The sequence below is a fragment of the Columba livia genome, chromosome 3 (assembly GCF_036013475.1).
Source record: "Columba livia isolate bColLiv1 breed racing homer chromosome 3, bColLiv1.pat.W.v2, whole genome shotgun sequence".
Classification (NCBI taxonomy): Eukaryota; Metazoa; Chordata; class Aves; order Columbiformes; family Columbidae; genus Columba; species Columba livia.
Genome location: NC_088604.1, coordinates 67,697,574 through 67,709,727, shown reverse-complemented (window position 1 = coordinate 67,709,727; position 12,154 = coordinate 67,697,574). Strand labels below are relative to the sequence as shown.

At 39.6% G+C, this 12,154-nt stretch overlaps 1 protein-coding gene and 1 long non-coding RNA gene across 2 annotated transcripts in view; one reads left to right on the top strand and one right to left on the bottom strand.

Moving 5' to 3' along the window:
- LOC110362802 (uncharacterized) overlaps positions 1–12,154 on the bottom strand; it is a 38,275-nt gene that overhangs the window by 20,828 nt on the left and 5,293 nt on the right. The gene's annotated exons all lie outside the window — the stretch shown is intronic.
- The window catches only part of PLEKHG1 (pleckstrin homology and RhoGEF domain containing G1), a 143,806-nt gene continuing 136,612 nt past the window's right edge, over positions 4,961–12,154 (top strand). Inside the window, exon 1 of the mRNA XM_065057426.1 lies at positions 4,961–5,006. The gene's annotated coding sequence lies outside the window, so the exon portion shown is untranslated. The remainder of the gene's footprint in view (positions 5,007–12,154) is intronic.

Below are 12,154 nucleotides of genomic sequence, written 5' to 3'. Positions count from 1 at the left end.
TAAATATGGGGCATGGAAAGAATTTACTTATTTATAGTTACCTTCTTATTTCACAGTGATAGTGCTTGCCATTCCTCCTATGCAGAGCTCCTTAGCTAGGAAGTATGTAGAAATTACATGACCCGGTTCATCATACTTCCTACTAAAAAGAAGAAATCCAAAAGGGCTGGATCCAAAACAAGATCCAAAACTAGTTCTGATGCTCTATACTCTCTATTATAATATGTTACCATTATTTATTTTGAATGAAATGTTGAAATCAATTTAAGCATAGATGTCGTCACTGGAAACTCATAAAAACACCAGCTGAAGAAGTCCCGTGCTGGTTGACCATCCCATTAGCCTGTTTCAGACAATGGCCAGTACCATCAACTTAGGGAAAGAGCTTAAGAAACAGCAATGATCTGTTCGTCTTTCCTTTCTTCTAGCAATCAGTGCTGCAGGCATTTCCTCCCCTTGATATCACACTAGGGCCACTGTATAGTTATCCTCGATAGACCTTTCTGTCATTGACTTGACTAATCCCATTTGAACCTGTTAAAACTTTTCACATCCGAACTTAATTTAGCAATGAGTTATGCAGCTCAGTTTCTTGTTGTGTGGAAAACTATTGCCTGTGCTTTTATCTGTTTTTAAACCTGCCATTGGATAAATTGATTTGTTTATGTGGTGAGAAATAAAGGACAATTGTTCCTAATTAATCTTCTCTGTCCTAGTTATGATTTCATAAACCTCCTCTCCCCACACACACAAGTCATCTGGAGCTGAAGAAATTCAGCCTGCTTAGCCCTTGCATGGGCAGATGCTGAGCCGCACTTGCAGTCATCCTTGTCCCCCTTTGACATGCTCCTACTTCTACTGTATCCTTTTGGAAGGAGTGTCATCAGAATTATACCAACACCCTTGTCAGATGTGAAAAATATGCAAGAACTGAAGGACTCCAGGACATAAGATCACAGGTTTCAAGGCTTGTATATGGATTTAATGAGTAATTGGTTTGGGAGTTTGATGTTTTTATCTGGAATAGAAGGTTTTGTTTTGTTTTTCCTTCTGTCTTTCTAAATGAGTTAAAGCTCCTTTACATTTGGACTAAGCAAGCTAGAACATGCTCCAGAACAGGAATGTCCAGTCATAGAGGCAATCTGAAGCAGCTGTCAATTTAAAATTGTCTTCCTATCCCGTTATGTGTCAATTTTCATCCATTGACAAACCCTCAATCTCAACCCTTTCTGCATTTCTTTCACGGGAGCACTGTGTGGATTAATTTGTGCACACTGTGGGTTGAAATTAATCAGAGCCAAAATTTAATTACCCTCAATACCAATTGCTCCTTATTCACATATTGTGCACACTATAATTTTCCATTTCTCTGGGATACACTTCTTCTCATATGGGCTGCACATGTTTCATAAATTGTGTTGGAGGTTCTCCTTGTTCTGGGAAATTTGTGTGGTCTGCAAACCACAGACACAAGGTTCAAAAGGCTTCAGTAGAACACAGTCTGCTCTAGCAGAGTAGGTACATGGGTCAATAAACATCTAAGTAAGGTACCTAAGTTGAGGCTAACTACTGTGTGTGCTGTTTGGGCAGAGTTAAGTGATTAAGTGCCTTCTAGAGTAGCCTCATTCTGTTGAAGCATGAATGTTTTCCACGGCTTTAACTCAGTAGCAGACAAACATTGTCCCTTCAGTCCTGGACAAATCTGTAACAAAACATAAACAACCAAAATGGCAAACCCTACTGGTCTTCCTAGCTATTGACACTTATGGGATAACACTATATAATTGGAACCAAAATCATCATTGAAGAGAATCTTTTTCTTAATCCCCATGTCTAGTGTGCATTTTCATTCCAGTTCACTGGAGTGGTTTCTTCTGCAGCCTGAATGGATTTGACTTTTGACTGTTAAGAGTTATAGACACTACAATATAAGTTGGTGGAGCTCTTACTAGGCCAAAGGTGTTGGGAAAATGAGAGATATCCAGTGGACAATGAGCCAGAAGGGCCCCAAGGGACCTGGATTTGAGTTTTGATATTGCTGTCAACATGTAGTATAGACATAGTAGTTTTTCATTTCTCCTGATTTTATTTGGTTTGCTCAGCTGTAATGTATCTGCAGAAGCCAATTTCTGTTACATATTTGTAGTCTAGCACAATGGAGTTCTTCTCTTTTGGATATCGACTAGTCAGATTCCCTGCAGCAAATGAAACAACACAGAGATTTCCTAAATTTGCCTGCAGGACATCTTTACCCATCAGTAGCAAAAGTCCTTTTTAGCAGCTGTGAGTGACTCCAGGAGCACTTACTCTTTGCCTCTCATCATGACGTTACTAAGCAGCGTTCCTTGGGCAGTTGTGCAACCTAATGGCTCATGGCTGCCAAGATGGAAGAGCCTTGCCCACGCACAGGCCACTCTGTCCCTTCCTATTGATTCATTTCCAAGCTGAGGGGAGGCTGACCCACTACCCCAGCAGGAAATTACTCAGCAGAAGCGCTGGGCAGTTTTCTATTAGGTTAGGGCAGCATTCAGAAGAGTCCAGATGTCAAGTGTGTAACATGGGAGCAGGGCAGGAGAGAAGAGAGGCCAGGGCAGGGTGAGACTTTCTCTTTGTTAGCCACCGTAGAACGCTAGGTTTGCTCAGTTGCCCATGGAACCACAGCTTAATTAAATTGTCTCCAATTATGTCTTGTGGAACTGGAGCCTAGAAGAAACTTTTAGAAAAAACTCTGGGCTGGCCCAATTTCTGTCTGAACTCTCACAATCTATCCACTTCTTTTACTAGAAGCTTTACCTCAAATATTGCGTCCCAAATATAGCCCTACCAATAGCAACACAGAGTAGTAAACATATTTCATAAATGGAGCGATCACTGTCTTTTGGAGGGAGGGAGCAATCTATTTTGGTATTCTAGGATGCTAATCTTCCTTTTATCAAGAGACTTTGTTCTGCATAGCTGTATACCATGTGACAAAGTCGAACTAATAGTCAGTTTTAAGATTACTACCGGGGATTTCAACCTTGCAGCTACAAAAGGAAAGGTCTTAAATTTTTTTCATCATGATCTCTGTTGAAAATTTTTGAGTGTGCCTACGAATAATTACTGTTCCATAACACAATGAGGTCTTCCAACAAATACAAAAAGCTGCCTGCAGTACTGACACCATGCAGATCTGTTTGCTTGTTTGTTTTCCTTGGTAAATCAGGAGTTTCCTTACAATGGGATGAATATTTTGGCTTTTGGAATATAGCAAGGAGAACAGGAAATCATATGTGCTGACAAAAGGATTCTGAAGTTTTGATAGAAGGAAACAATTTCAGAGCCTCCACTAGGAAAACGCCACCCATCTTGTTATATGGTGTTTTAACAACTATCTATCTAATAAGAATTACTTAAATGTTATGAAGATTATGCATGTTTTTTTTTAGAATAGTTTTGTAGTTCTTATATTCAGTCCTTGCTTATACATAAAATTGCATGGGTTTCACTAAATCAAAACCACTTCTGTAAATGTTTCTGAAAAAAAAACCTGCTGTATTTAACTTCGCTATCGAGTTCTGTGGTTTTTTTTCAACATACAAATTCTTCTTCCACTGTGTAACAGAAACATTGATATTAACTGTAGCTTCAAAGGGATGATAATGATTTCCACAGTATATAGCATGTGGATCCCTCCCTGTAGCATCTTCTAATAAGGAGAGGGTCTTTCTCAAACAAGCTTAACATATGTTTCTTATTAATTTGTTTTTCTTGAAGTGATTTAAAGATGAAGGACAAAGCACTGCCAAGCACAGTGGAACAGAAGATTCCCTCTCGTGGGTGAGGGATGGTCAGGAAGGCTGCTGTCTCAGGGCTGGGATTTCCCATCCGTGCTGCACACACTTGGCTGGGCCACTGACCATTGTTTCAAGCGATGTGCTGTGCTGGCTCCGACACAAGGTGATTTTTTTTCTATGTCCCATTTACAGTACAAGCTCTCCTCGGAGCATCTGGGATACTGGCGCATTGTAGCATCCATGAATACAGGGGAAATTCCTGTCATATGCCAGGAACAAGGAAGTTGAAGGCCCCTCAGTGACTGAAAATGGGACTGAACCCTTGGTGAAGGCACACAGACTGCGAATCTGAGAGTCAAACGTATCACTTTCCTTACCTCCCATTGTGGAAGAAAATTAGTGCTGTCCTGGTCTTCTGTACAGTCTTTTCTTTAGGGCAATGTACATCTCATGTGGTTTTGTCATTATACTGTAAAAGTATGGAGTGGTCTCTATTACTTGATTAGCGAGGAGGGTGTCTGATTATGGAGCTGTTGTTCTTATTTTTTCTTATTTTTGAGTGTCTGATTTATCAAGGAAGCTGTATCAATCAAGGCATCCCTTCTAACATTAGACACGGATTAAAAAAAAAAAAAGAAGAACGTCAAGTAGTTTGGGGTTGCGGCTTCTAGGGGAAGGGGTTATAAGAATGCTAACTTCATTTAGCCAACCTGCTGCTATCAGAGCATTGGGTTTGTCTCTTCACTTTTGGTATATTCTTTGCTGTACTCCAAGGAGAGAAACCTGTGTGACAGAAATGAAGATGACAGTAGAATAATGGACAAATATTCTGAAATCTTTGACTTCAGGATGTCATTGCTTCTTTAATCTCACCTCTAGCCATCTGCTCTCTCTGTCCTCACATGTCAGATAAACTCTCAGGGGTCACATCTGTCATCTGGTTTTGGGGTGTGGATCTCCCAAGACAACAAAGTCAAATACATAAAATATAATAAATTGATCAATATGATGGTTGCCTGGTGAAGTTCAATTTAGTCATCAAAATTATTAAAACTAGAAACACTCTCGTTATCTGAAGAATGATACTTCCATGGAACATAGAAATCTCCTTACATAAAGTAGGGCTGACTCTTGATTTGTTTCCTACTTCCAGATTTCCTTTTTACCAATGGCAGGAAGATAGTGTTTGTGGCAAGAGGAAGAGGAAACACAGAAGAACAGTTAGCAGTGGTAAGTTTCCTCATGTTTAGAAATAGCCTCTGTGTGCAAAAACAATTGTCAGCAGCTTTCACTGATATCAGCGATGGGTTTTGTTTTCTCAGACCTGACCACCCCCTGCTCACCAGTCTTTTCAGATGCATCTGTCATGAGCCTGAGTCTCTCTCTCAGCATCCCCACATGGAGCTGTCATTAATCATTCTGTGCTTTGAAAACTGCTTATAGCTCTCTATGGTGGGCAGAGGTTGGGCAGCAGGGACCAACTCTGAGTTCAGTCCATCATAATTACAGTAAAGATTTTTACTGACATGTAAGAGGAAAGATAAGAAATGTAAATTCTCCCAAACCAGTTGTGGCACGCAGCTGTCAGCCATTCCAGAGAGATAAGTAAGAGAGAGTCAAGTCTGACATCCACTCTCCAGGACTGCTGTGTACAGTATTACCTGGCTTCTGAAGTCAGATGCAACTTTTTCCTGAAGTTCGTGCCTTACAACACCAATATAAGATAATATGCAAGCTCACCAGTGGGGAACAGGGTAGTTCTGGGGTTAAAACTCATGTCTAGGAGACAAGAGACTAGTGCTCAAATTCCAGCCTGGCTATTACAAACTCATTACATTATGAAAGTCAAAGTTACAATTTTCTGTCATTAAATCTCTTCTATGGGTGGTGAAAGCTGAACAGCAGTGAAGACTCAAACCATTGTGTCACATAGTGAACATACTACACAGGGATAAAGTCAGACAATGGAATAATAAACACATTCAAATCCCATCTATGTTACAGTGTCTGCCAGCGGGACTGCAACTACCCCATGGGATCATGGATTGCAAGTCCTTTCACAGCTTAAGGGACATGCATCCTAAAGAATGGTACCATTTTTTCACTTATTTTATTACATCAGCCCAAAACGCAATAGTGAGTGTCCAGATCAGAGATCATCTTTTGCATCCACTACGTTTTATGGGATAGTACTGAAAAGTCTAGCATTTTGGCTTGCTACATCATGCACAGTTCTGTCATGCACAAGGAACCATCCATGACTATGCTGTGGTCATTACATGTAAAATGGCAGAAAACAGCAGCTTCTTTCACACTCAAATGTAAAATAAAGGTGAAAGGAAAGGTTTAGTTGTAGTGACCTTTGCTGCTTCAGCTGCCTGGACTAATGGGGGTAAGGTGATTGAGAGCATCTGCTTTTGCTTTTTTAGTGAGTGGCATCTTCCTGTCTCCCTTTGGTCTTGGGGACAGAGTGGAAGGTTTGTTCTGTCTGCGGGGTTCTGTTTGCCTTTATCTGTAACTAAAAGACTGATGTACTACACGCTAGGTCCTGGTGAGAGCTATCTTCCATCAGTGCAGCAGACCCCGGGGAGATGAAGAGTTCCCAAGTGTCAGGTGGGAGGGAGAGAGATGGGAGTGGTTATGTCCAACCCAACCTGGCCTGGTTTAAAGTTTTGGACATGCTGTTACTTTGATTAATGAACTGTTCTACCCAAAAATATTTCTTGGATGTCTACATTACCATTTTCAATTGTGCTAACTCAAACAAACCAGCAATCAATTAACTAGAATTACAGTACGACCAAACCTGTAGGCTAAACAAAGTCATCGTGAAGAAACTGGCTTTCAGCCCAGTATCTGCTGATGATGGGATAGGAACCAGCCTATTGATTCTGCAGCTCTTGAATTCTTGTACGAAAGTAGAAACAATGCTATTTGCCTTTTCAATAGGAAAAAAAAAAAAGTCTGATTTCGTTCACTATCGCCACTTAGAAAAGACAAAGTACATTACTGAAGTGACTTTTAGGAGGTTGTACAGAAATAAGTACTTTCAGCACATTCAGAAAAATCTCAGGTTAGAGTTATACAAACTTTGAGCAATCATAAAAGAATGGCAGAAGTTTTAAACTAAATTAGTATGTCCACCTGCCAAAAATGTTGTGCAAACTTTTTGTGATATTTTCAGCTTTTTAAGCTTACAGCACTTCATGTAGAAAGCCGTTTAAGAAGACAAACCAGCTCTGTCAAATTTCTATGCTGGGACTGGCAGTTTATTGCTAATACTGTGATATTTAGTGCTTTATGACAGAATCCTAAAATGTGTGAAGATCTCAGCTTTAATTTAAAAGTTTGTAGTATTCATGGTTTGGGGAAAAAAATTGGAAACTTTGAACAAACACATGTAAATGGCTTAAACAATAAGACAAGCAACAGCAACTGAAAACATCATTTTCTAAACACTCTTCATTTTAATTAATCCTCTGTTTCAGAGGAGCAGTTTCATGGTTTTTCAACACGTGAGGGCTGCTAATACAAAAAGTGCGCAATTATTGTAAAAGCAACAACCAGTCCAGCTGCATTCCCTGTGCCGAAACTGAGAGGGACAACAAGCCATAAATAGTGGTGTCACCGCCCCTCTTTGCCTCAGTTAAGGAGTATTATTATTCTAAACACAAAACAAACTATTGCTTAGACTCCAACTGAAAGTTTCAAAGCCTCATAAATCTGCCAGGTCAAAGCCAATTTTCACTGGAATCTTGGAAGGAACTTGTCTTCTTGAGAGAAATATCCAGGGCTAATTTTAATTTCCTTTTACTACTTGTTTTAGCAGCATTGTCCAAAACCAAAGCGTTCTTCAAATGGAAGAATATGAATTTCCTCTGAGTAACCTCATTCTATATATGCCTGTAATTTAGCACTAGCTCACTATAACAAACACAAGCAGCACATCTACAATGAGTATATATCCCCATTCAGCCTGGAGGTGCTGAGAACTCTCTTCGGGCAGAGATTGACTTGATGAGTGACTGCACGTTAATGACTGACGGGCTTCAGGCAGAACAGTACTGCCTAAACTGTCATCTGTAAAGATCCCACTCAAGGCGGGTACAAAACCTGCACGAAGCTGAGGCCCAGAAGGCGTCAGGTTGGGTGGCGAACAGTCAGGACGTGGCATATGAGCATCTCCAGCACTGCAGGGCGCCCCAGGGCCCATTCATGGAGTGACATGAAACAACAGCAGAGCTCAGTGCAAAATCTGCTTGAAGCAGGGAGGGGCTCATGTGATAAAAGGTTTGGAAACTGCTGGCACTGGGGAGAGTTCCTGGCTCCAAAATATGAAGAAGAAGGTTTTTATTACTTGTTTTAATAAAAAGAAAAGTACTTCCATGAGGGCTCAGCACACAGCTGAGGCAATATTGAGGGAAGTCTACTCAAAAGGAAGGATGTGTGTACGCGATCTCTCTCTGATTGCTCTTTTGAAATCTGGGGGTTTTCTGTGCTACTTTTTCTGCTTTGGACTATCTTCCTGGGTCGAAAGACCAGCCTTGCAAAAAGCCATATGTGGCAGGTCAGAAATGATAGGTTTTTCCTCCCTTTTCTTAGCCTAGCCTATTTCTAATCCGTCAGTACCTTTCTGCTATAGTATTTAAGTGTCTTTCTTCGTGCATTAAGTGTGTTCTACATGGAAAACCTGCTTGCAGCACAGTGTTTTCTGGACTCAGTATTTTTTCTTTGTAATACGCGGTACCAGCTATTTGCTAATATGCAAAAGAAACAAGATGGCTAAAGTAACATAAAATCTGAGGTCTCTTTTTTTTTTTTTTTTTTCTGGGGACGTTTATTCCATTTTCATGGTTACTTCTGAAATTCTATTCTGCTTCTGTGCAAACCAATTTGGCCCAGAGAATCAATGAATGAAGTGACAGAATAGTCATGATCAGTTCAAGATCCCCACTAATTACTTAAAAACCAAGAAAGGTGGCAAAAGGGTAGGTTGTAGAGCGAGACAGATTGCTCAAAATATTCAGTGTTATGGGACAATCCTCTTATTTTTTTTTTCCAGTTGTTAAATAATTTTTCTCCAGACAGGAACAACTGACTTTAACAAGCATTTGGCTTAATTTGTTTTTGTGGAAGCATATAATATGCCTATAGACTCATTCTGTCAAAACAGATGGTCCTGGGCCTAATGAAAGGTAGAATAAAAATGGGGGGCTTTTTGTTGTTGTTTTGTTTTGTTTTGTTTGTTTGTTTCTTAATGAAAGCAAAAAAAGGTAGAAAAAGGGACTACTTTACATTTTTCAAGCAATTAAGGTAGAAAAGACAAATGTTCTGCCTCTAATGTGGATTTAAACAAAGAGGTTCCTTTGCTTGTTAACTACTGTCAAAAGGGACCTCATTCTGAGAAACATGCTGAAAAAGTGTTTCTTTGTCTACCATGCACATCAGCTGTACGGTAGACAAAGAAAGATCTCTGTGAGTCACTTGCTTTCATACAAAGAAGCAAATAACAGTGTCCACATCTATACATACGGCTTTTCAGTGAAACAGTTTTATTTCATACCAGTCCATAAGATTCAGAAAAATAATTGTAATATCTGTTGAGCACATAAAAACATGTTGTTGTTAAAAAAGACCTTCACTCTGCAGGTTAAAAACAAACAAAACCCAACCAAACAAAACAACACAACCAAATTTACCAGCTTGCCAACCTTGTTCAGCTTTTTTTTCTTTGTTATGTCAGCCCTGGGACTCTGTTTCGCCCCTGGCTGTCCCTGCACTTTTAGATTTGTTCCTCTACTGTGATATCTCCTGAATTTATCAACATACACTATTATTAAGAGTGCAGTAGTGTACAACACTGACATGGTTGTCTTTTAGGAAGCACAGCTGTGACAACCTTCCTCCAGGAGTGGCAAACCAGAAAGTTGTTAGGTATCAAAGCAATTTTAGCCCCCAGCACAAGCACTCTTGCATTTTTTTTTCCTAGATAAATGAACAAGCCTTGTGTAATCTAGAGCACTGTTTTGTAGGTGAAAAGAAATGTGCAGCTGGAGGGGTGTCAGAGCTTTTTCCAGCAGTATTTGTGTCAATAAAACAGCCTGAAACTTTGTTTATAGCCTTGGCAAAGCTAACATAGGCCGAATTAATCACAGCAGCAAAGCTATCTGCTCACCAGCAGAGGATCTTCGCATTGCAGATTTTTCCTATAAACCTCATGAGGTTTAACAGGAATAACTGCATCTACTAGTAAAATATATAGATTCTTACAGACATTAGAGCTTGGTTTCAATCTTTCCAACACTTTGCAGAATGAAGGCGAGATCTTCTGGCTCCTAGGCCCTTCTCTCTCAGCTTTTTTCCAGTTGCTGCCGCTAACTGCTCAGTCTGCACAGATGTGTCTGTGGCCCTTTGCTGGAAGGCAGCAGTAGTCAGTGGGGCTCAGGAATATTGTCCCCTTTCAGAGGCTTTCTCAGCACACTTCCCAGAGTGACTGCCTCTCTCGTTTAGCCAGTTGTGTGGTTATAATCCCATCAAATAATTGAACTAGAATGCAATTCCACGCATATTTTACAAATCCATCTAGATGAGTATTTTCAATCTGTTTCAAATTTGTAGGCCCCTGTAAAATGGATCTAAGTCTACCAAAGTAAGCCTCCTTTTCTCAGCTGTCTTTCAAGGTCTCCTAAAGGTAGATGATAGGATGAAGATCACTGATCTAGGGAAAAAAAAGAAAAAAGAAAAAAGAAAAAAAGAAAAAAAAAAGAAAAAAATACCTCCTTTCCAATTGAAATTAAAGCCATGTTTACTCAAAGGTTCAGGACACACTCAACACAACTTAGGTTGTAAATTGTCTGGTGTCAGGATCACCTTTTCGTTTTCTGCACGTGCTGCATTCAGTGCATTGGTCACTGTGCCTTGTGAGCACTATTGCAGTATAAATACTAAATGACACTTTTATCTGAATGTCTTAAAAAATGTCACACTGTTAAGTTTCTGATCACTGGATTTGGAATATTTTGAAATTATTACTTTTAGTTGCCCAGAAGCAGGATGTGTATCATGATGGCTGGTACACTAGAGGTATTAGGTAAACATTGTCATAGCTGACTGCATTTGTGTGGTTGCACCCTAACTTGTACAGCTTTCATGAGAGGAGATGCCAAGACTGAAAGAAAACATGGGAGTTTCATGGAGCACAATTGCAATTGTTTATTCAATTATTAGCCAGTCCTGAAATGACTCACAAGACAGCTGCTTAGATTTACAGGCAGTTCACAGATGTGTTAGTTGGCTTTTTTGTTCGGTCAAAGCGATGCAGTGGGACACTGTCCTGGGCCAGATGTACCATGTTGTTGAAGGCTTAAGGAAATGGAAGAGACCTTTGTCTCTTTCTTGCATCAGTTGCTTTGTGTGTGGCTAGGTAAAAAGATATACTGAAAGTGATTTAATCTGCTGTATCTCAAGATAGAACAGAAATCTACTAACAGTATTCAGTGAAAGCTGGGCATCGCTGTCTTTGGGAGACTCTGAAAACTTTGGGAGTCTCTGATCTGCTATTTCCAAATATGCAAATTCGTGATGTGACTTTATTTGGTAACTCTTGCATCTACAATAATAATAATGCGGTGTGCTGGCTGCTTGACTGCTGGAATTCTTTTGAAATATTGAAAACCGATACTCAGTTATGCCTCAGAAGTATCGGGCACTTTTTCTGTTACATTAACATTTAAATTTCATACATTCTATATAGATAGTTGCTTTGTGACCAGAGAGAGAATAACCAATATAGGCCATGTCATGTGAACATGTATTTACAAGATGCTGCAATATATTGCCTTTTCTAAATTATGTGTTTTCTGGCTTTAATTTTGGGTTGTCCTCCTATATCAGCCATCTGTGCTAACCTTTGACATTGAATAAAAGAAATTAACATCACATATAATAATAAACAGAACACTTTAGAATTTTGTTGTTGTTGTTCTGCCTTTTTTTTAAAACTTTATTTTTCTATTTTTCTTTCTTATTTCATTATTTCACTGAGGTCTCTCTTCTGCACTCAACTGCGCTTATCTGAGGTTGAGGTACTGCCTTTTTTCCCTCTTCTGTTTAAAGTTCTTCTAATTTTACATTACCATATGCAACTATTAAATAATTAAAAGCATCCATACTGTAGGTAGCAAGATCTGTAAAAACTATAAGAGATTCCCTGTCTTTTTGTCAAAGACAGATCTTCACTTCAGGGTTTACATCCTTCTTCTGGATTAGTACTAACCAAGGTGAACACAAGTTCTCATTTAGGGGTTAACAGCCTTGATGGTTACAACTCCTGATAAAGCTTTGGGACTTCATATTCCCCTGCCTTGTCTGCACTCATG